Source organism: Trachypithecus francoisi, unplaced genomic scaffold, assembly GCF_009764315.1.
Source record: "Trachypithecus francoisi isolate TF-2019V2 unplaced genomic scaffold, Tfra_2.0 Lachesis_group3, whole genome shotgun sequence".
NCBI lineage: Eukaryota > Metazoa > Chordata > Mammalia > Primates > Cercopithecidae > Trachypithecus > Trachypithecus francoisi.
The window spans coordinates 23,730,206-23,752,553 of NW_022681468.1; the positions used below are offsets into that span (position 1 = coordinate 23,730,206).

The following is a 22,348-nucleotide window of genomic DNA, read 5'->3' on the forward strand; positions in this document are numbered from 1 at the left end:
GAGGCAATAATTAATAGCCTACCAACCAAAAAAAGTCCAGGACCAGATGGATTCACAGCTGAATTCTACCAGAGGTACAAGGAGGAGCTGGTACCATTCCTTCTGAAACTATTCCAATCAATTGAAAAAGAGGGAATCCTCCCTAACTCATTTTATGAGGCCAACATCATCCTGATACCAAAGCCTGGCAGAGACACAACAAAAAAAGAAAATTTTAGACCAATATCCTGATGAACATCGATGCAAAAATCCTCAATAAAATACTGGCAAACCGGATCAGCAGCACATCAAAAAGCTTATCCACCATGATCAAGTGGGCTTCATCCCTGGGATGCAAGGCTGGTTCAACATTCGCAAATCAATAAACGTAATCCAGCATATAAACAGAATCAAAGACAAGAACCACATGATTATCTCAATAAACGCAGAAAAGGCTTATGACAAAATTCAACAGCCCTTCATGCTAAAAACGCTCAATAAATTCAGTATTGATGGAACATACCTCAAAGTAATAAGAGCTATTTATGACAAACCCACAGCCAATATCATACTGAATGGGCAAAAGCTGGAAAAATTCCCTTTGAAAACTGGCACAAGACAGGGATGCCCTCTCTCACCACTCCTATTCAACATAGTGTTGGAAGTTCTGGCTAGGGCAATCAGGCAAGAGAAAGAAATCAAGGGTATCCAGTTAGGAAAAGAAGAAGTCAAATTGTCCCTGTTTGCAGATGACATGATTGTATATTTAGAAACCCCATCGTCTCAGCCCAAAATCTCCTTAAGCTGATAAGCAACTTCAGCAAAGTCTCAGGATACAAATTAATGTGCAAAAATCACAAGCATTCTTATACACCAGTAACAGACAAATAGAGAGCCAAATCAGGAATGAACTTCCATTCACAATTGCTTCAAAGAGAATAAAATACCTAGGAATCCAACTTACAAGGGATGTCAAGGACCTCTTCAAGGAGAACTAGAAACCACTGCTCAGTGAAATCAAAGAGGACACTAACAAATGGAAGAACATACCATGCTCATGGATAGGAAGAATCAATATCGTGAAAATGGCCATACTGCCCAAGGTTATTTATAGATTCAATGCCATCCCCATCAAGCTACCAATGACTTTCTTCACAGAATTGGAAAAAACTGCTTTAAAGTTCATATGGAACCAAAAAAGAGCCCGCATTGCCAAGACAATCCTAAGTCATAAGAACAAAGCTGGAGGCATCACGCTACCGGACTTCAAACTATACTACAAGGCTACAGTAACCAAAACAGCATGGTATTGGTACCAAAACAGAGATATAGACCAATGGAACAGAACAGAGTCCTCAGAAATAATACCACACATCTACAGCCATCTGATCTTTGACAAACCTGAGAGAAACAAGAAATGGGGAAAGGATTCCCTATTTAATAAATGGTGCTGGGAAAATTGGCTAGCCATAAGTAGAAAGCTGAAACTGGATCCTTTCCTTACTCCTTATACGAAGATTAATTCAAGATGGATTAGAGACTTAAATGTTAGACCTAATACCATAAAAACCCTAGAAGAAAACCTAGGTAGTACCATTCAGGACATAGGCATGGGCAAGGACTTCATGTCTAAAACACCAAAAGCAACCGCAGCAAAAACCAAAATTGACAAATGAGATCTAATTAAACTAAAGAGCTTCTGCACAGCAAAAGAAACTACCATCAGAGTGAACAGGCAACCTACAGAATGGGAGAAAATTTTTGCAATCTACTCATCTGACAAAGGGCTAATATCCAGAATCTACAAAGAACTCAAACAAATATAGAAGAAAAAACAAAAAACCCATCAAAAAGTGGGGAAAGGATATGAACAGACATTTCTCAAAAGAAGACATTCATACAGCCAACAGACACATGAAAAAATGCTCATCATCACTGGCCATCAGAGAAATGCAAATCAAAACCACAATGAGATACCATCTCACACCAGTTAGAATGGCAATCATTAAAAAGTCAGGAAACAACAGGTGCTGGAGAGGATGTGGAGAAATAGGAACACTTTTACACTGTTGGTGGGATTGTAAACTAGTTCAACCATTATGGAAAACAGTATGGCGATTCCTCAAGGATCTAGAACTAGATGTACCATATGACCCAGCCATCCCACTACTGGGTATATACCCAAAGGATATAAATCATGCTGCTCTAAAGACACATGCACACGTATGTTTATTGCGGCACTATTCACAATAGCAAAGACTTGGAATCAACCCAAATGTCCATCTGTGACAGACTGGATTAAGAAAATGTGGCACATATACACCATGGAATATTATGCAGCCATAAAAAAGGATGAGTTTGCGTCCTTTGTAGGGACATGGATGCAGCTGGAAACCATCATTCTTAGCAAACTATCACAAGAGCAGAAAACCAAACACCGCATGTTCTCACTCATAGGTGAGAACTGAACAATGAGATCACTTGGACTCGGGAAGGGGAACATCACACATCGGGGCCTATCATGGGAAGGGGGAAGGAGGGAGGGATTGCATTGGGAGTCATACCTGATATAAATGACGAATTGATGGGTGCTGACGAGTTGATGGGTGCAGCACACAAACATGGCACAAGTATACAAACCTGCACATTATACACATGTACCCTAGAGCTTAAAGTATAATAAAAAAAAAAAAAAAGAAAGAAAGAAAAAAAATATGTCTTGGTGTGAATCTTTTTTTAGTTTTTTCTGCTTGGAGTTCTTCGTTGTTCTTGCATGTCTATATTCATGTCTTTCATCAAATTAAGAAACTTTTCACCTATTGTTTCTTTAAATCTTATCGCTGTTCCTGTATCTCTCCTTTCGTCTTCTGAGACTGTCGTTAATACATATGTTGGTCATGTGATGGTAGCCCACAGCTCCCTTATTTTCTGATCATTTTTAAATAATACCTTTTCTCCCTTTTAGTTCAATTGGTTTGCCTGTTGTCCTATCTTCAAGCTTACTGATGTTTTCTTCTGTCTACTCTAATTTATCTTTGAATCCCTCTAGAAATTTCTTATTTCAGATATTTTATCTTTTAATATTGATTTTTGTAAGGTTTTCTACCTCTTTATTAATATTTCCATTTTGTTTATACATCATTTTCTTGACTTTCTCCACATTTTCCATTTGTACTTTGAGGAGTTGTTATAAAGGCTTTGTCTAGTAGGCTTTTTATCTAGTCCATCATTTAGAAATTATCTTTTTTTATTATTTTTCCTTTAAATGTTCCAAACTTTCTTTTTTTTTGTATGCCTTGTGAGTATTTTTTTAAAAACTGGACATTTTAAGCTGTAGTAACTGTCGAAATCAGATTCTTATCCATCACCAAAGTTTTCTTTTTTTATGTTATTATTTTAGGATGGGAGATGGTTGCAGGTTATCTGTCTGCCAAGGATTCGCCTGAGATGTAAAATTGATTGTCTTTTCAAATATTCTGTAAGCTTTTCTTTTACCTGGGTGTGTGTGGTTATTTTCTAATTTTACCCATATATGTAGCTGTTATTGAATTTTCTAATATTTAATGTCTGACTCCCAAAAATGAGAAAAAGAGAAAAAATTTAGAAAGCAAAAATGGAGGTCCTGTCCCTTTAAAACCTCTGGGAAGTCCCTTCAGCTGAAATTGGAGCAGTTTGCAACAAAAGGAGCAGTACAACCTCATTGACTCCCAACTTACTTGTCTTTACCTCAGTATTCAAAAGCAGCAACCAAAAATCAGAGCATAAATCCCCAATACTTGGTGGAAAGGATTTATTATACCTGTGTTGCCCTACAACAAAATTTGTGCATGATTTCCAGAAACATGTGTACAGGGTGAGTGCTAAGAACTGAAATTAACCTCACTTTATAGTCGAAGTCTTCTTTAGAAAATTATAAGCCTGAAATAAACTCAGAAATTCTAAAATGGTTATATCAGACAGATTCTACTTGTGTGATAGTATAAGCATAGAAACAGATTTCTGGTGTCTTCTACTCTGCCATATTCTGAGAATCTCTAACTCAGAGTTTTTAGGAAATTCTGTTAAATGTGTAGCTCTGTATTTCAGTGATTTTCTTGTTATTTAATTTGCTGTTATAAAAGTGATCCTCCTTCTGCTATAGGTTCATTCTAGCTTTTGTTAATACATGTAACTTATTTATTTTTATTTTTGTATGTTGTATTTATTACCTGTTTTCAATGGTGTGCTTAGTTGTATTATTTGCTAATTTCTATGGACAATTTCAGATATTCAGTATTTCATTCAGTGGTTCACAAAATTCCTGAACTTTTAACCATGTACTCTTACAAACTAGTACAAACCAGCTCCAGCATTATTCTGCCTTTTACTTCAGTAAACTGTATTTGCAATAGTTTTTTTTATTAACTAATTCTATTGAATTTCCAAATGCATAATTATACTCTTGGTAGTTTTACACTTTCTATTTTTACAATTTTAATCTTTTTTATTGTTTAATTGTTGTAGTTAATATTCTATAATTTATATAAATTGTTAGATGTTACTGGAGATGTTAAACAATCATACCTTGTTGCCAATTTTGTAGTGAAGCTTCTTGTGTTTCCCACTGAATAAGCTTCTGGTCCTTGAACTCATGTAGATGTGTTTGTTTATGTGTGTGCTTGTGTGTATAATTATGTTAATGGTAACCTAGTAAATTCTATTTTACTGAGTGTTTTTAATCTAAATTAATCTTTATATTGCTTTTTGTATGGTGCTTATGTGCATCCATACAGGATCTCTGAAATAATAATCATATGATTTTTTCGAAGTTCTATTAATGTGATTGTAGTAATAAATTTCTTAATAATGAGCCACTATTTTATTTTTGGCATAAACTCTCTTTGGCCATGTTTTGCTTAGTACTTACTCTATTTGACTGTGATTCTGTGTTTTATGACATACTATACTATTTAAGTCATTACATCAGTATTCCCTAATGTGATTGGTCTATATTTATCTTATTTTAAGTTAATTTTTGCATGGCTTTAAAAAATTATCAAATTTGGAAGAGTTATCAGTATATATCTTCAAATCGTCCAGCAAGATGGCCAATCTAATTTAAATTCATTCCTCTCTTAAAAGAAAACTGATGGTTGAGATCTACACTTCAATGGTAACAATCCTTTATTTAGGAATAGTATATCACAGATGATGTGAAGTATGCAATTATATTCTACATTTATCTTTTGAGATCAGTTACAGAGGCTGTCATTTCCATTTTAAATATGGGAAAATAAATGAATGACTTGAGATGTTCATTTGGTTAACTAACAGAAATAAATTCAAATTTCATTTTCTTGACATAAGAGAAAAATTATCTACAATGTTTTGCTGCGTTCCCTTCCAGAGAAAATAATGAGGGACACTAAGCCATTCACTTCCATGCTTATTGTTCTTTCTTTAGTGAATAGTTTGAAAGTAAAATCTGGAATTACAGAATGGAATGGTTTTATCTGTCTTGATGGCTAACTAGACAGCAAAGTTACAAAGTGCCCTATGCATCTTGATATAATATAGCCAACAATTCTTAATGAATGAACAGATGATTTTTATCATTCCAGAGTTATTTTGTAATTTTTTTGGAACATGCTAATTTATAATTTGGCTCTGCTATTTGAATTGAGGGAGGAAAAAAGAGTAGAAAGAAAAATAATATCTAGGGTAATTTGAAAACAAACCTTATTTCCCATTTGATTAAAAGTAAGTTTTTTAAGGAAAAAATTGACAATTACATTAATTATAATTAATCAATTTTTATTATCATGATGCAATAAAAGCAGGTAATATTACCAGCCCATATATTAGCACAAGTTAAGAAAAATGACAATAAGCTTTAAATAATGTCTTCAATTAAAACTATTTAAAATGGCAGTAACACACCCTCTGAAATTTTCTTTTGAAAATAAAGGTGTTAAATTGCCTTAACAACATTTAATATAATTCAAAAACTACTGTGAACATACTAAATAACTGTAAAAAGACCATTATTATTTTAACAGATTTTTTAAAAGGAAGAATTGGAAAGAAAAAAATGCAATAGCTGTAGACAAATAAAAGATCCTTATTCTCTCTTCCCATGCATTTATTACCAAGGGCAAAATGGGAATCCAGAATGATGAGTACTTTCATTTTAAATTTTGGTTGGGAAGAAAACTTTACTCTTCCCAATGTCATTAACAGGCAGAATATATTCCAAGTATCAAGACAGTGAAGTCTTGTGATCATAGAAAAAGGGAAAGGTTAATTCTTTGTGTCTCCGATCCCACCTCTTTTTGGATTATTTAGTAACCTCATGCTCTGTTTTCGGTCTCAATTTTGTCCTGATTCACTGCTTCTATTTACTTTCCCAGACGTATTTTCTTTCTCACAAGTGGAAGCTGATTAGTTTTTGTTACAATTATATGACTTGATCTCTGTGGAGACTTTGGGGGAAGTAGAAAGGTGCATAATAAAATGATACGTTGCTTCTACTGGGATTACAAAATTAAATGTAATGCAAAACTTATGCAAAAATAATGCAATCACTTGAATGATTTGAAGGAAAGTTGAGAAATAACAGCACTGTGGATGGCTATGAAGTTAATCTAAATTAAAATATATACAAAAATTAATTTTGTCTTCTTAGATATCAGAATACTTCTTGCTATTTCCCCTGCTTGTTTTGTCTTAGAATTCTAAATAATGCCCACACTTTCAAATGCATATGTTGCCAACCAAAACAATCTCCGGGAGAAAATCTGTTAAGCAAATAACTTTTCCCAAATTGTCATAGTTCCCCATTAGGGCGAATGAGTCAGGAAATTTCAGAGGATTGACCACTTTTTATGGGTACTAAAATGAATGTTTGATAAGAATTTTAGAGCACATTCAATCTTACTCCCATAGGCATAAACTAATTTGATTAAGTTAAGCCTAAAAGAAATCTAGTTGAAATGAAATGTTAATAGACAAGCTATGAAAATTTGCATTAAAATATTTATAATTAGTTTTAATACAGCAACATTTTAAATACAGAAGACAAAAACTCCATTCAAATCTTGCCCTTTTGGGATGCCTTTCTTAGCAAAGTTAATCTGGATGACAATTTATTTCATTTTAATCCTTATAATAATTACTGTTACTGTACCCAACTTGAAAAGATATACCTTTTCTATTGGTTATCCCATGTTGTTTTAAATATTAATTTTTTTCCCTCATGTCCCTAGTTAAATTGTAATTTCTTAGAAGGCTGAGAGTTATCCTTACTTTTGTAAACTTCATGTCGATCAAAATTTCTTGTGCATACCAGGCATTTAAAAAATATTTTATATAAAATCAGTTGAACTGATAAACTCTCCAAATTAAAGTTAACTTCAATGTACCTAAAAATAATCTGTACAATTTATCAAAATTTTCATTGGTCAGGGGCCACCTTAACCTGAAATTCTATTTCAGTAGGTCTGGGTTCAAATTTACAATTCTACAGTTTTGATATGTGTGTGTGGTCAAGGCAACACATATGAAGAAACACTGTATAAAGGGACTAATTTAATCCTCACAACAAAGATAGGAGATAGATACTATCATCTCATTCATGATACTTATGTTAAATTACCAATAATAAGGCAGATATTTGAATTTGGTACCAATTGTAAAAATGGATAATGCATCTTTGAGAAGTTCAAATCCTAGTGCATTTGTTCTGTCCTAGAAAAAATAAGGGAAAGTATAATTTTCTTGCTGAAATTTTTCCTACCTTGCCTCTCTTCTCTGCTTTGGTAGCTTTATTCCTCTTTGTGGTTCTTATTTGTATCTCTATATCATTTGTGTGATTTTTAGATAGAGAATATAGTTAGTTCTGTACTATAATTTGATAAGGAAATTGGACTGCGTATTTTCCTTAGTTTATAATCTATGTTTCTAGCTTTTCTACTAGTTATTTAATGTGAGCATTCAAGTAGTACTTGTTAAAGTTGGAAAAAAAAATTTTTTTTAAATATGCTGTGGTAGTTTTTAGCTTAGTTCCCTTCTATCCATGCTCAATAATCTCACCGGTAGTGACAGAGCAAGAGCACCACCATCTTGGACGAACACCACCATTTTAAGTTCCCCTTGATTAAGAACTGGCTAAATTCAGTCCGAAAAAATCAGCCTAATGACTAATGTCAGTATGACTAAAAACCACAAGTGACATTTCAGACCAGAAACCTGCTAACCAGGAGATAAGCTCCCCTCTGACCAGAAACATGTCAACCCCCAGATAACCTCCCTTTTGAGCAAAGACATTCCAACCCCACAATAAAACTCCTCCACACAGAAACATTCCAAGCCTGCAATAAGCACTCCCTTTCAAACCCTTAAATACCCTTAGTCTGTAAGAGAGAACGCTCCTGATCAAAATCGGCTGAAAGCCCCTCTCTGGTTTATTCTCTAAAATAAATCTGTCTTTGACTGCTTAGCCATTTTTCATGTTTCTTTCTTCTTTAACTCTTGCAAGTAGTAGCTATTTTGTTGGAAATAATTTTCACTGCAACTCTCATAGGGGAGTCTGAAGTGTCTTGTCAAAAGATACGTTAAATAAAATATTTCCGTAACTATTACAGATCAATCTCTTGATAGAAAATAGAAGACAGAAAGCAAAATAGGATTATATATTTTTGTATTTACTTCTGTGGATGACAGCTGTTGTTTTAAATTACCCCTCTTTTGTTGCCTGGCTTTTCATTTGCATCTCTGCCCAGCTTCAACAGGGGCATGCTCATCCAAGGTCGAAAGACAAAAACTAATGTGTCAGTGGTTGAGCAAGTATTCATTATCATTAAGAATGACAGTCATAGTAAACACTTCAAAAGCTTGATTCACACAGAGAACAGGGCAATAAGAATGACTAATTGTGAAAACTATGAATGCAATTTTTACTGTGTTTCAGAGACAATGTTTTTTTAAGTATAAGGTGATAGCCCTCCATATTCTAATTCTCTAATATCCTTTTTTAAAACATAGAAACAAATGGTCTCTCCCTGCAATTCTTTTAATATCTAATAGCTTGTATTTCATTTTTCTACCCTAAAACAAAGTCGAACTATTTTAAGTCAGTAAACTTTCTAAATGGAGATACAGATATAAAACACAGTTTTTCTGTAATAATCAAAATCTGAAAATTCCACAATCAAAACACTGAGAGCAGATTGGCTGTATTAAGCTTTGTTCATGTCATTCACTATGTACAGGAGCTCTGTTGAAAATATTTACCAACATCATCATTCCTATAAATATAAATATAAAAAAAAGGTAAGTGCTTATTCAGAGAAATTGAATTACATAAAATTATACTAAGTCTGCCATCTTTAATGGAGCATACAGCACACTTTCCATACAGACACAAATCTCGTGAAATCCTATATTATATTATCTGCTATACTTATCCAATTGCCACAGAATCAAAGGTGGTTAAATGATGCTTAGTCTCGTGCTGCATTTTAATGTCTTGCAAGCCATGGCTTCAGAAATTTATTGTCTATGACAAATTATTGACAGATCATAGAATTACAAATTGACCTCACATACTTATCATACCTACTGTGTTCTCTTTATTTCTTATAATCTTCAAAGAGCATATAGAATCTATAGTTAATTTGTGTTCAAATAGTATTTTTTAAATCAAAGTTATCAGATGTGCTTTCCTTTTATTTCCCCCTTGAAATACTAAACTACAAACAAACATATTCTGAATTAACAATCTATTTGAATGCAGAGATAATTAAACAAGTCATTTCTCTGTACCACAGAATGAAGTTCAGATAGGGCCACATAAAACATGAAAACTTTCTGAAGCATTTGAAATAGGAGAACATAAGAAATCATGGACAAGGAACTCAATGTAGGGACAAAGATCAACCCCCACAAAGCTACAACCAGAGAAACAGATCAAGGTCTCTTAGTCACTGAAATATGAAAACTTCTTCCCCAACACCACAAATTGATGGACTTTCTAATTATAGAAATAACAACAAATGAACCCTGACTTCTGGCTTCTAGTGGAATGGCAGAAAAAAAAACAGGATAAAATATATATTTTTTAAATCAACACTTTTTGTGTGTGTGTGTGTGTGTGAGACGGAGTCTCGCTCTGTCGCCCGGGCTGGAGTACAGTGGCCGGATCTCAGCTCACTGCAAACTCCACCTCCCGGGTTTACGCCATTCTCCTGCCTCAGCCTCCAGAGTAGCTGGGACTACAGGCGCCCGCCACCTCGCCCGGCTAGTTTTTTGTATTTTTTTAAGTAGAGACGGGGTTTCACCATGTTAGCCAGGATGGTCTTGATCTCCTGACCTCGTGATCCGCCGGTCTCAGCCTCCCAAAGTGCTGGGATTACAGGCTTGAGCCACCGCGCCCGGCCTAAATCAACACTTTCAAAATAATGCATTGAGGAATAATCACAAACAAAGCCTGCAGAATCCAGAAGAGAATTAATAGCTGAAAGATGAGAACTCCGCTACATAAATTGAGACATTTGCAGAGGGCACTCTGAAACCTAAAGGACCAAAGTAATCAGAAAAATGTAGTTTACTATCTTGTTGGAAGGCAGAGTACTAAGGTAGAAAAGCTGCAAAATTAGGGAAAGAAATCTAGAAGGAGCGATATGCAGAAAGGGAGAGCTCCATCCTATTCATAAAGTCTCCGCTGACATCTATGAGTCACTGCTAACCTATGAAGTTGTGGGGACATCACTAAGGGCCTGGCATAAAAGGCAGAGCTGGAAGCTGAAAGAACTGAGAAAGATTACAGCGCTACCTCTAGAGATTTCTCTTTAGATACATAGGTTATTTGCAAGTAGATTTCTTAATTTGCAAACATGCAATGATTTTCTGGTTATCTTCTAGATTATTAATTATTATATTAACTGCTCTGTGATTAAAGAACAGACTGTTAACTGTTGATGATTTCATTTCTTTGAAACAGAGATTCATTTATTTGAAAGTTATAACGATTGTTCTACAGTTTAGCACATGGTTAATTTTGGGTAGACACCTCATAATTATTTAAAAAGTATATATTTTATAGTTTTGGCATACATGTAAGTTAGGTAATGTTTATTTTGTTCTTTACATCTGTACAATTATTGTCTTTTTTTTTGTTATTTAGTGAAAGAATAATTCCAATGTGATTATGGATTTGTATAGCTCTTATATTCTTGCTGATGCTTATTTTATATATTTAAGCTACATTAATAGGTATATCCATTTGAAATAATTTTATCTTCCTGGTTAATTAAATATTTAATCATTCTGAGCTCTCCATTATTGCATTAAAAGGTACATTTTTAATATGAAACTAATAATATTTTAACCTTTTATTAGGTTTGCATGTTATATATATTTAACTTCTTTACTTTCAGTCTTTTTCTATCCTTCTATTTTATATATGCTTTTGGAAAAGACCCATGATTCCTTTTTTTCACTAGGCCAACCATATTATCCTTAAGGTCATTATTAAATTTTTATATTAATTAAATTACTATTATATAAATGTGAGTCTTCCCTCTTACTATTTGCTGCCATAGTCCTTCTGTTTCTTTTCTTTCTTTGTGCCTTTTAATTGATTATTTTTTATTTTAAAACATTATCTTCTCCTCTAATAATTTGACAGTATTACTTTACTGTATGTTAGGGCTTCCTCTTAAGATTGCTAGCCAAATTCTTGACTTAACAAGTGTAATATAATTTCAAACATTCTCTTCTTTCTAGACAACAAACAAGTGTAGAACATTTAAAATCCATGTGCCTCCTTTTGATATTTGCTGTAGAGACAAAAGTGACTCATCCTGGATGCTCATCTGTCATTTTGACCTGTGATTAGCCCCAATCCTGTGAATACCTCCTGATTTCTGTTTTATTTAATGTCCTTAATGTAAGAAAAAAGCAACCTTGATTCTCTTGCACAATTTGTAGGATTCTCGCCTGTCTGGAAAGTTGCCTTTAATTGTCTTGCTAGGGTCCATATACCATTTCCCTGTGGTATGTAAGCCTTGAGTCAGGAGAGTAAAGAGTAACAATGTGGAGACCTACCTGTGTTGTAGCAACTCAAGACCACACCAACAAACTGGATTTGTCTGCCTTCTTCTTTAGTTTCTCAGCTTCTTCTGCATTTGGGGGAACATCCTTTGCGTGTTCGACCTTTTCACAGAACATGTGCTATTGGAATTTTTGTTACATATTTATTAATACTACCAGGATTTGCCAGGATACCTGGTCCAATATAGCAAGCCCTGCTTGTTTAGATATTTTCCCTGAAATTGTTCATTGCCTTGGTAGTTTGTCATTGCTTTACTCTGTATCAGGAGCTCTTACCCATAGAAATTCCACAGATGGGCTTTAAAAATTGTATGGACTGGGTATAAAATGAAGGTTCAACAATCTTCATCTTCAGAGCTTAGGCTCTTTGTGGGAAACTGGATTTACCACAAGTATATAAGGAATCCCACCTAATTTTTGTTTTATTTTTATTGCTAAAAATATTTTCATGCAATGTAACAGGCGTGGTGGTTTCTGAGTTGCAAGTTTCTTGAAAATGGAAGCATGAGGTTTACAGAGCTGAAGAAACAAATTCCCTCATTGATTCATGACACTGGGCCATACATGTCAGCTTCGCCTGGGAAAGAAGGATCAGTTCCTATTCTTTGTAGGGACACGAATGAAGCTGGAAACCATCATTCTCAGCAAAGTAACACAAGAACAGAAAACCAAACACCTCATGTTCTCACTCATAAGTGGGAGCTGAACAAAGAGAACACATGGACACAAGGAGGGAAACTTCACACACTGAGGCCTGTTAGGGGTTGGCGGGGGCGGGGGGGTGTGCTAGGGGAAGGATAGCATTAGGAGAAACATCTAATGTAGGTGACGGGTTGATGGGTGCAGCAAACCACTATGACACATGTATACCTATATAACAAACCTGCACGTTCTGCACATGTACCCTAGAACTTAAATTAAATAAAAAAATAAAATTTAAAAAGACTGCTTTGTCCTTACTAAAACAGCCATACCTAAGACCACCACTGGGGGCTGAACAAGATAGACATTATAATTTCAAATTTAAGTCACTCATGCTAAATGACATTTGCCTTTTGATTTCTGTATATCTGAATGTGTTAGAAAGTATTAATGTATGAATGAGACAAAAAGGTAGCTGCTCATGAAATAAAATGCCTAGAAGTATACATCTTTTCTGGTCGTGAAAGCCACAAGCAGAACTATGCTCTGCATAGCACCAAAGGAGAAAGAATATCCCTTCCTACATAACAAGATTTTTAAGTAGTTGAAGCATTTAATATGATAAATTTTACAACTAAATTTTTTTTCAGTAGGCACACATACTACTCTTTTAATATAAAGCATATTATAGGGAAAAGAATTATCTAGAAAACCCTTACAAGTATACTGGGGAAAATAAATGCAAGGAAGAAGCTAGTTTTATATGCCAGTCTCCATTCCTCTAAGGGTAACCTACAGATCACAGAATTTAAGATACTACTTGTTAACTTTCTCCCAGAGAGAACAAAAGAAGTATGATATTATATAATCAGAATATTGTTCCTTATCCTGTATTCTATCCTCTTGGAATGAAACCTGTTTCTCTTTCCCAGTAATATAGAGAATAAATGATGCTATCTTCTCATCAAAGAAGATACTCTACTATTATGCATACATGGTGTACCAGTTTTCTTTCAGGCATCACAGTCATAGTCTGTAAAACTGTTATTAAAACAACAGAGCTTCTGTCTAGGTCCTGCTGCTTGCCACACAGAAAGCCGATCACTGAGATGCATATTGCCGAGGAAGAAGGCTTTAATCAGGTGCCGCAGACATGGAGATGGGAGCTCAGGGTCAAATCCATCTCTGCGACCCACTAAAACTAGGGGTTTATATAGCAGGGGAAATGTAGCAACATGTGAGAAAACAGGAGCTAGGGAGGGAAAAGGAAGCAATCACAATGCATGAGGGGTCTGCCATCTCATTGTCTGAATGGGGTAATCTGGTGAGTTTCAGTTCTTTGATAATTTTTTTGAGAGACCTGTGGGATCCTTTCCAGAGGGAGAAAGATAAAACAAATATAAGACTGGAAGGATCAATTTCTATGTTTATTCAAAAAACTATGGGACTTTTGGGTTGGTTTCAAAACCCTACTCATATTCAGAAATCACTCAGAATATTTTCACACTGGCAAAAAAGCAGCTGCCCAGATTGTATCCCCTATTCTTCAAGGAGTGGATTTTAAGATCTGAAGGATTTATTTTACAGCCACAGAACTTCACCTAAATTTTCTTTCCGTAGAAAAGTTCAAGTGCCAATGGCTGCTAAAATGAAGGGCAATTTAAGTGACTGTATACTAGGGCTGAGTGATAAAGCTTGAGTCATAGAACTTTAGTTTACTCATAGCAGGATCAATAGCAAATAAAATTGAAATAAAGTCCTTCATGATCTCCTAATCTCTGTACAAAAAAATGTATTATAATTGAGATGGTGAACATATGATACATCAAAATACAAAACATAGGAATAGATATAATAGAATGAAGCAGAGAAAGATATAAATGAGGAAGAACAATGACAGGAAAAACAGTATTTACTCCAGCTTTCCTTTCTGCAAAGCACTGTACTAACTCCTTTTTATGCATAATCACATTCAAAATTTATAGCTTCATTCATATACACTTGGAGTTACTGTAAATGATTGTGAGAGCTAATATTATCACCATTTTCCAGATGAGAAGTCTGTGGTTTAGACAGGATATGTGACTTGTTTAGTGTTGTACTTAGAAGAGGATTCAAAACCAGATCCTCCTGCAGAGTGCACAGGATTAACCACTATTTTATACTCTCCCTCCTTTTAAAAATGTTAAGCCAAAAGGCTCACCTAATTCAGGTTCCAATGAAAATCTACACTTATTTTATAAAATTCATTTTGTACTAGTTATAATAAGAATATTAATTCTAATCCCTTCAGGTCAGAAATCAGGATAAGCAGATTATAAGAGGAACCAAGAATGCATTCATTTAAAAAACAAACTACTTATTTCTCCCATGCAGAAGCCTTGTAGGTAAGCTCTCCTCTTGTACCTGTGGTCTGCAGAGCAAACTGGTGAAAATTAAGAAGCAGATTAACTGGGAACACGTTTAAAATAATCAGTGTCTTCCAGATATATTGCAGTCACTTTACGGAGTGGCTTAAGTAAAAAACAAACAAACGAACAAACAAACAAAAAAAACCAGAACGAGAACTGAAGCAGCCTGCTTTCTTTATTTGGAAAGAAGACCAGAGCTAGCATTATCCCCATAGACAATCATGACCCACAAAACAAAACTAGAAAGAAGAAATTTCTGCTTTTTATATTTTTGTTTCTTAAGCCAGGCTTATATGTATTATTACTTTATGGCTTCTCACTCCTCTGTCATAACTTCAAGATTTGGGAATCAGTCAACACAATAATTGTAGGTAAAGAATAGGAGATTAGAATACACATTTTCTCCTTTAGAATAAATAAATCTTTACCTGTCACATAAGAAATAAAGCTTCCTAAACCAGCAAAGAGTGAGCAATGCTTCAAATCTCCCAAAACCTGCCTTTTTTTTCTCTCTCTCTCTTTAGGAACAATATTCTTTCCATTCATACGCCATCCTACTTCTGCCAGACTCTGCCTTTCCCAAGAGCCTCCTTTGTCTAAATTTTTCTCTCTCAGGATACCTTTTATCAGCTCCAGCTGTGGAAGGTACAATTTTTTCTTTATTTCACAAAGAGTTTTCAGAATAGAGAAGCTTTAATTACAACCCTTTAGAGGGTCACCTGGATTACTTAGAATTGTTGCCTGGATCCTCTAATTTCTATCCAACCCTGCCTTTGGGGCTAGTGAACTCAAGTGGAAAAAGCAGGTGCCTTTAAACGAAACTATCTTTATAAAAATTCCTCCTATGCCATTTAAAGCTGATGGTTGTAGGTGAGTTAAACCCCCATTCCCATTTTGAAAAACGAAGGCAATGATTCCGGTGAGGTAGGACTACTGGGAGATAACGTAGTGGAAGCAGCTGGGATGATCTTGGCACATATTGGGAAAAATTGGGAGAACCCTTGGAAAGAAAGAAAGATGAAAGCTTTGACAGGGGTTTGGGAGCTGTGGAAAAGGTGGAAGAGAAGAGAGATTAGGAGTGACGAAGATTTATTGTTTTTCACAGGAAGAAAATGCAATAACCAGTTGTGAGGGTGAGATCAAGTTAGGGATTAGAATATGTTGATTTCTGAAGAAAATGTTTTTAGGGCTCTCTCCTCCCAAATAAATATTCTTTGTATCTAATTCCTCAACTTGTAAATTGGCCTTCCTGCCTTCATCAGTCTGGGCTGCTGTAACAAATTACTATAGACTGGGGGGACTTATAAATAACTGAAATGTATCTCTCACAGTTCTGGAAGCCAGACGTCTGAGAAGAAGGTGCCAGCAGGTTCCAGTGAGGTCCGTCTTCTGGGTGGCAGGTTGCTGCCTTCTCTTTGTATCCTGACATGATGTGAAGATGGTAAGAGGACTCTCTGGGGTCCCTTTTATAAGGTCATTAATCCCATTCGTGAGGGCTTCACTCTCATGACCTAGTTATTTCCTGAAAGCCTCCTAATACATTAGGGGTTAAATTTCAGCATCCGAATTTTAAAACACAAGCATTAAGTGCATAACATTTTCCTAATGCTTTTGTTACCTGCCTCAGCATCTCAGGAAACTCCTGGGGTAAAGGACAAGCATGAGGACAGGCCAAGCAGCACCTCTATTTCCATTCCCAGGATGCTCTGCTTTTTCCGCAGGAACCTCAAGCAAAGTCAGGCTTCATTTTTATAATATTCATAATTTTGTCGCCAGTGAAGGGATATTTAGTGTGTGTTTTATGCAGCTTATTTAGAAATGAAAAGTAAAGTTAGGGGTCCTGGGTGTCCCAGTATCACCTAACCGTCTGATGATATAGATTCTAGTCAGTGTCAATGCCAGGTTGGTCTCCTTGGATAGGTGGCCTCGGATTTCTTAGCTAAACACCCTTTGTCAAAGGAGGGATTCATCATTATATTGTCTTCGATTTGTATTTTTTTGAGAGCAGTATGCGTCCAAGACATATCACATATCACAAATTAATGACAATGGAAATCATATCAATTAATGACTAGGACAATGGTACTAGAAAAAATAATAATAATGAGAATTTTAACAACAACATAACAAATTATCACTAAGAAGCTACTAGCTAACATCTCTGTGACAATTACTTTAAATGCATTGTCTCATGTAATTCTCATAAAATGTTTGTAAGTTTCAATATTCTTATTTTGCTAATAAGATGACTAAGGCTTGTATCAGTTAAGTGATAGTCTCAGGCTCACACAACTACTTGAGCTACTTAATGTTACTGCTGAGATTCCAGAAAAGGAGTAATTTTTCCAATATGATTCCAGAAAATTGGGCAGAGACACGATTTCTAGAACTAACACCCTAAAAACTATAGCACGACAAAAGGGTGGAGACTATTCTGACCCTTTTCTCAATGCATTTAGGCATTTTCTTTGATTTTGTGTGTGTGTGTGGTGTGTGTGTGTGTTTATCTGCTATATTTTGGACACTATGTGGTCTCACACTTAAATGACGAACAGCAATTCTGTAACATACACATTGTCAGTTCCAAATTTGCTGATGTGCCATAGGAAGCTCACAGAAATTAAATAATTTCTCTAAGATAATTCCCATAATAAACATGAGAAATAGAATTCAAATTAAATCCAGATTCCCTGTGCTTTTTCCATGGTTCATGCCTTCTAAGGTTGATGGCAAATTTACTCTGTAAAAGTTAAGCTCTAATTAACTATGTTTTATGTTACCTGTGGATTTGTATATATCAATTTTTTTCTTTGAGTATTTTATTCAATAATTAGTAATAGCCGACCAAAGTTGTGAATGGGAAGGAATTTGCATTTATTAGATGAACATGGCATTATGCTGACAAAGTTATTATTGTCACTTTGGTAGAAAATTGAGACACTTCTGCAGTTCAACCTTTGAACACAGGTTAGTAGTATGCTGATAAATACTTAACAGTTAGATCTCTGGAAGAGCAGGAACCTTCATTTGCAGCATGTGCCAGGTTTCCTGGTGTAGATAGCCTCACCATGACCAATTCCAAGCTGCCATCTCAGCATACCACTGATGGTCAGGCCAAGAAAGCCATACCTTTAATGAATACAAAGCAAATAGGTAATGGAGTCATGAAGTATTGCTACCTGATTTTACTCAATAGCAAGCTAATATTATTTCAAAAGGGAAAAGCCAAATTGTATCCTGTAAGTCTCTTGGCATTGAACAGCATTGGTATTACGTTGTATTCAGTGTACTTCTGATTTTGCATCATTCAACCTCAGTTTATTCTCTCCATGGCCACATTTCTAAGACACTTTACAATTTCCTTCTCTATAAAATTCAAGAATTGGTACCAGTGCTAAACTGAACTTCTTACAGAAAGGTGATTCACATTCATCAAAAATGACGGGCTATATTGAGCAGGCAAACTTATTCCTTTCTTTCATTGCTCCAATAAATCATTCATTTATGGAAAAGGACTTTAAGGACACCCTAATAATTTCACTTCCACAACTCCACTAATATCAAATCCTCAACATTGAAGGGCTAGGGGCAACTTTGTGATAAATAACATCTGCAAAGCAAGAAATGGTTTCCAAATCACCCATGAGAACACTTGATCAGGGCAAGTATCACTGGACTTCAGACAGATTGCTGTGGCTCCACTGAGAAGCCTAGTAATTCTGGATTGTCAATCAACCCTAGGAATACAGTTTAATCGGGTTGGAAATGAGTTTCAGTGATATCATTTTGAGATTATGTCCCACATGTCTTTATTAGGTTCAGGTTTGTGTAAGACCCCGTAGATGATGTGAGAGAAATAAAATCACAGTTACATTAGCTTGACAAAATTTACACAAAAACATAATAACAGAACATACCTATCAGAGGGTGACCACAGGTTATGCCAGGAGAAGCATTTCTTAGGACTGAGAGGAGTACACAGAAATGACAAGATTTTGTGAACTCCTATAATCTGAGGAGAACTTTGTGTAGATGACAGATCCAAGTCTGGATTTGAAATTGTACCAAGGCATAGAGAAGGGGAAGCATCCCAAAGCAAGGTGCTGAGGGGAGACAAATCTGATAATTACATCAAGGGAATACGTTGGAACCAGTCTAAGAATCGACTCAACCATCACTGATGAAAGGAAAGAACTTTTGGGGAAAAAGGGTATGGGATAGAGGTCTCAAACTGAGATGTCTACATGTTGTAGTTTATGCAAAACAACAAAGTAGGCCCAGCATAAAGGGGAAAAAGATCTGAAATGTGCAGTAGTGCCATGTATTTAGTCCCAAATTTCATTGAACATTTACTTCTTTTTTTAACTGAAAAGTTATCATTCACTTTATCATTTATTCCTCTATGGTTTATCTTTTCCTGAATAATAATATTTTCATAGGTATGATATGCTGTGAAAACTTTATACAGAATGTAATCAGGAAAAGCTACCTACTCATATAGTTAACTATCAATCCATGCCAAAGTACATGCTATAGAGGATATCATCAGGAATTTTATAATAGTTGGTTTTGTAATATCATCTTAACTTACTCAATTACACAAAAAATTCTCGCAAAGAAATATACCTTCTCCCCATTTCCAGACAATTATAGTCCTCGTGTTCTATTTTTGAATCTTTCAAAGTTGATAGATACCTGGATAAAGAGTAATATGAGACATATGTAAATAGGAAAACTATAGAAGATTTATTTGTGAACTTTATTGAGCTTGCTGACTGTAAAATTGCCAACTTTTATTGAGTGTATTTAATCAATCAGTCATGTGCCAATAAGTTCTTCTCTCTGGAATGAATAAAACAGACACCTAAAGGGTATTTTTTTAAATTAAAAGTTCATATGAGCTTAGTGATAAATACAGGGCAGAAAAGTAACTGAAAAAAAATATTGCCTGGTACTTGAGAATAGTATTTCTGCATATGTGTTTTGATGCTCTAAGAATTACTTTCACAATTAAACATGGTAAAATTGCAACAAATATTGGTTGAGCTCATTGATAGATGATAAATTTGCCATAGATCATTCCATTTGTGTTCTAGACATGATACACTATGAAAAATCTACAGAGAATATAATCAGGAAAAGCTACCTACTCACATAGTCAGTGCCCAAGAACATGCTTCACATCCTCCAAACAGAAGAGTATTTTTACTCTTTGTATTTATAGCTGCTCTAGTGGTATGCTATTTTAGTCTTGATTTTGTAATTTTTGTCAGTTATATGTACTGTGACATCCCACTCTACCGCTGCTCTTTTCATTTCTCTTAAAATTGTATTGTATATTTATGAACATAATCTCTTAAACTGAAATAAAGTATTTGTCACTTTTTCTTTATAATCAGAGACTTTTTGTCCAGTTTTATTCATCTTTTTTTACCCCATGTGGTGAAAATGTTCTCTATATTATCCTCTCTTAGGATTTACTATTTTTAACTTTCACATAAAAATCTAAAAACCACATGAAATTAATATGCTTATACTATGAATAGAAATAATTGTCTCTCTGTCTTTTCTCTATGAATAGAAGCAATTATATATTATACTATGAATAAAACAATTTTCCTCTCTTTCTCTCTCTCTGTTTCTCTCTCTCTCTCAGATATACAATTGATGAAGTGCAATTTACAGAAATAACTGTCTTTTAGCCACCCTCCTGTTATGTCACCTATATCATTGATCAATATAAGCCTGGGTCTGCTTCTAAGCTCTCTATTTTGTTCTCTTGGATGGTTTGTATATTCTTGTACTATTGATCACTATCTTTATTACTGCAATCCTCAAATAAGTCTTGATTCTCCAAAATTTCAGTTTGTCTTCAATATTGCATTAGCTGTTATTAGATCTTTGAATATTTATGATAATTTGTTATTGGCTTATCAATTTCAACACAAAAGTTTCTACTTGAATTTTTCTTGAGATTGCAGTAAACTTAGAGATGAATTTGAAGATAATTTGCTTCTTTACATACTGTCTTTCCCTCCATAAATAGCTTTCTATTAATTTAGGTTCATATTGACTCTCCCTCAAGAATGTTTTATAATGTACTCTCTATAGATTTGTCTCTTCTTTTGTTACAGCTTTGCTTAGGTATTTGATTCATTTGGATCATTGGACCAGCTCAGATGTATTTAGGACTTAAATGTTAAAGACATTTAACAGCTTTGAAGAAAATTTAGATTAATATCTTTATGATTAATGATCTAGAGTGATTTCTTATACATGACAAATACCATAAAATATCAGTTTAAAATAGAATACTTGAAAACATTAATATAAATTTAATTTATAAAATGACACCAGAAATTGAGTGAAAAATTGATCTACAGAGGGATGTTATTGACAATATTCATAACTCACAAATGAAAATAATTCATGTATCAATCTGAATGAAATATCTTAATTTTAATACAAGCCAAAGTCATAAGCAGACATTTAGCAGACAATGAAAAACAAATGCAGTATTTAATTATCAAGCAATAAATGACAAAAACAAGTGGTGGTGAAGACATATGGCAAGGGGAATATTCATACACCACTTGTGAAAAGCAAATGATAAATAACTGACAAATCACTTTATAAAACCATTCACATTGTATGTTAAGGAAGAATATAATTCTGCAATTACACTCTCAAATATATACTTAACATAGCAATTTTTGTTTTTATTCATTTGTTGTTTAAACTGAGGGTTACTACAGATTATTTTGTGAAATCATTTTGGTGAGTCATACTCAGAATTATTGAAAATGAAATGGGACAGCGAATAAAAGATCCATATTCACCTACCATTTTAAAGGAAAGGGCTTCAGTCATAAACATATTTTTGGGAAGAGGCAATCCACTTTGAACCCTGGTGTTCCTGAGCATACATGCTGAAAGTGCCAGGAATTTAGAACTCTGACCACTCTTCTAGGCCATTATTCAAGGTTGTGTCTACAGTAAACAGCCTTGAATGATGAGGGAATATCACCCCTGAGACAAAGTGCAAGCTTACTGCATAAGTAGAGATCACCTGAGCTCAGCGTTACTCTCTTCTAACACAACCCACTGTGTATTCAGACATCCATCATGGACCCTTTTGTGTCATGCTTCTGGGACTTGAGGGTATGAGAAATTGACACCCGCAAACGTGAAGCTCTGATTGCTGCTTTTGCCATGAGTATTGAAAT

General features: G+C 34.7%; 1 long non-coding RNA gene across 2 annotated transcripts in view; it reads right to left on the reverse strand.

The window, feature by feature from the left end:
• The window catches only part of LOC117071148, a 52,944-nt gene extending 30,895 nt beyond the window's left edge, over positions 1 to 22,049 (reverse strand). For both annotated transcript variants that reach the window (XR_004432161.1, XR_004432160.1), the window contains exons 1-2: positions 21,966 to 22,049; positions 19,749 to 19,817 (exon numbers count right to left, since the gene is read on the reverse strand). This is a non-coding gene — a long non-coding RNA (uncharacterized LOC117071148). The remainder of the gene's footprint in view (positions 1 to 19,748; positions 19,818 to 21,965) is intronic.
• Positions 22,050 to 22,348: the final 299 nt, after the last annotated feature.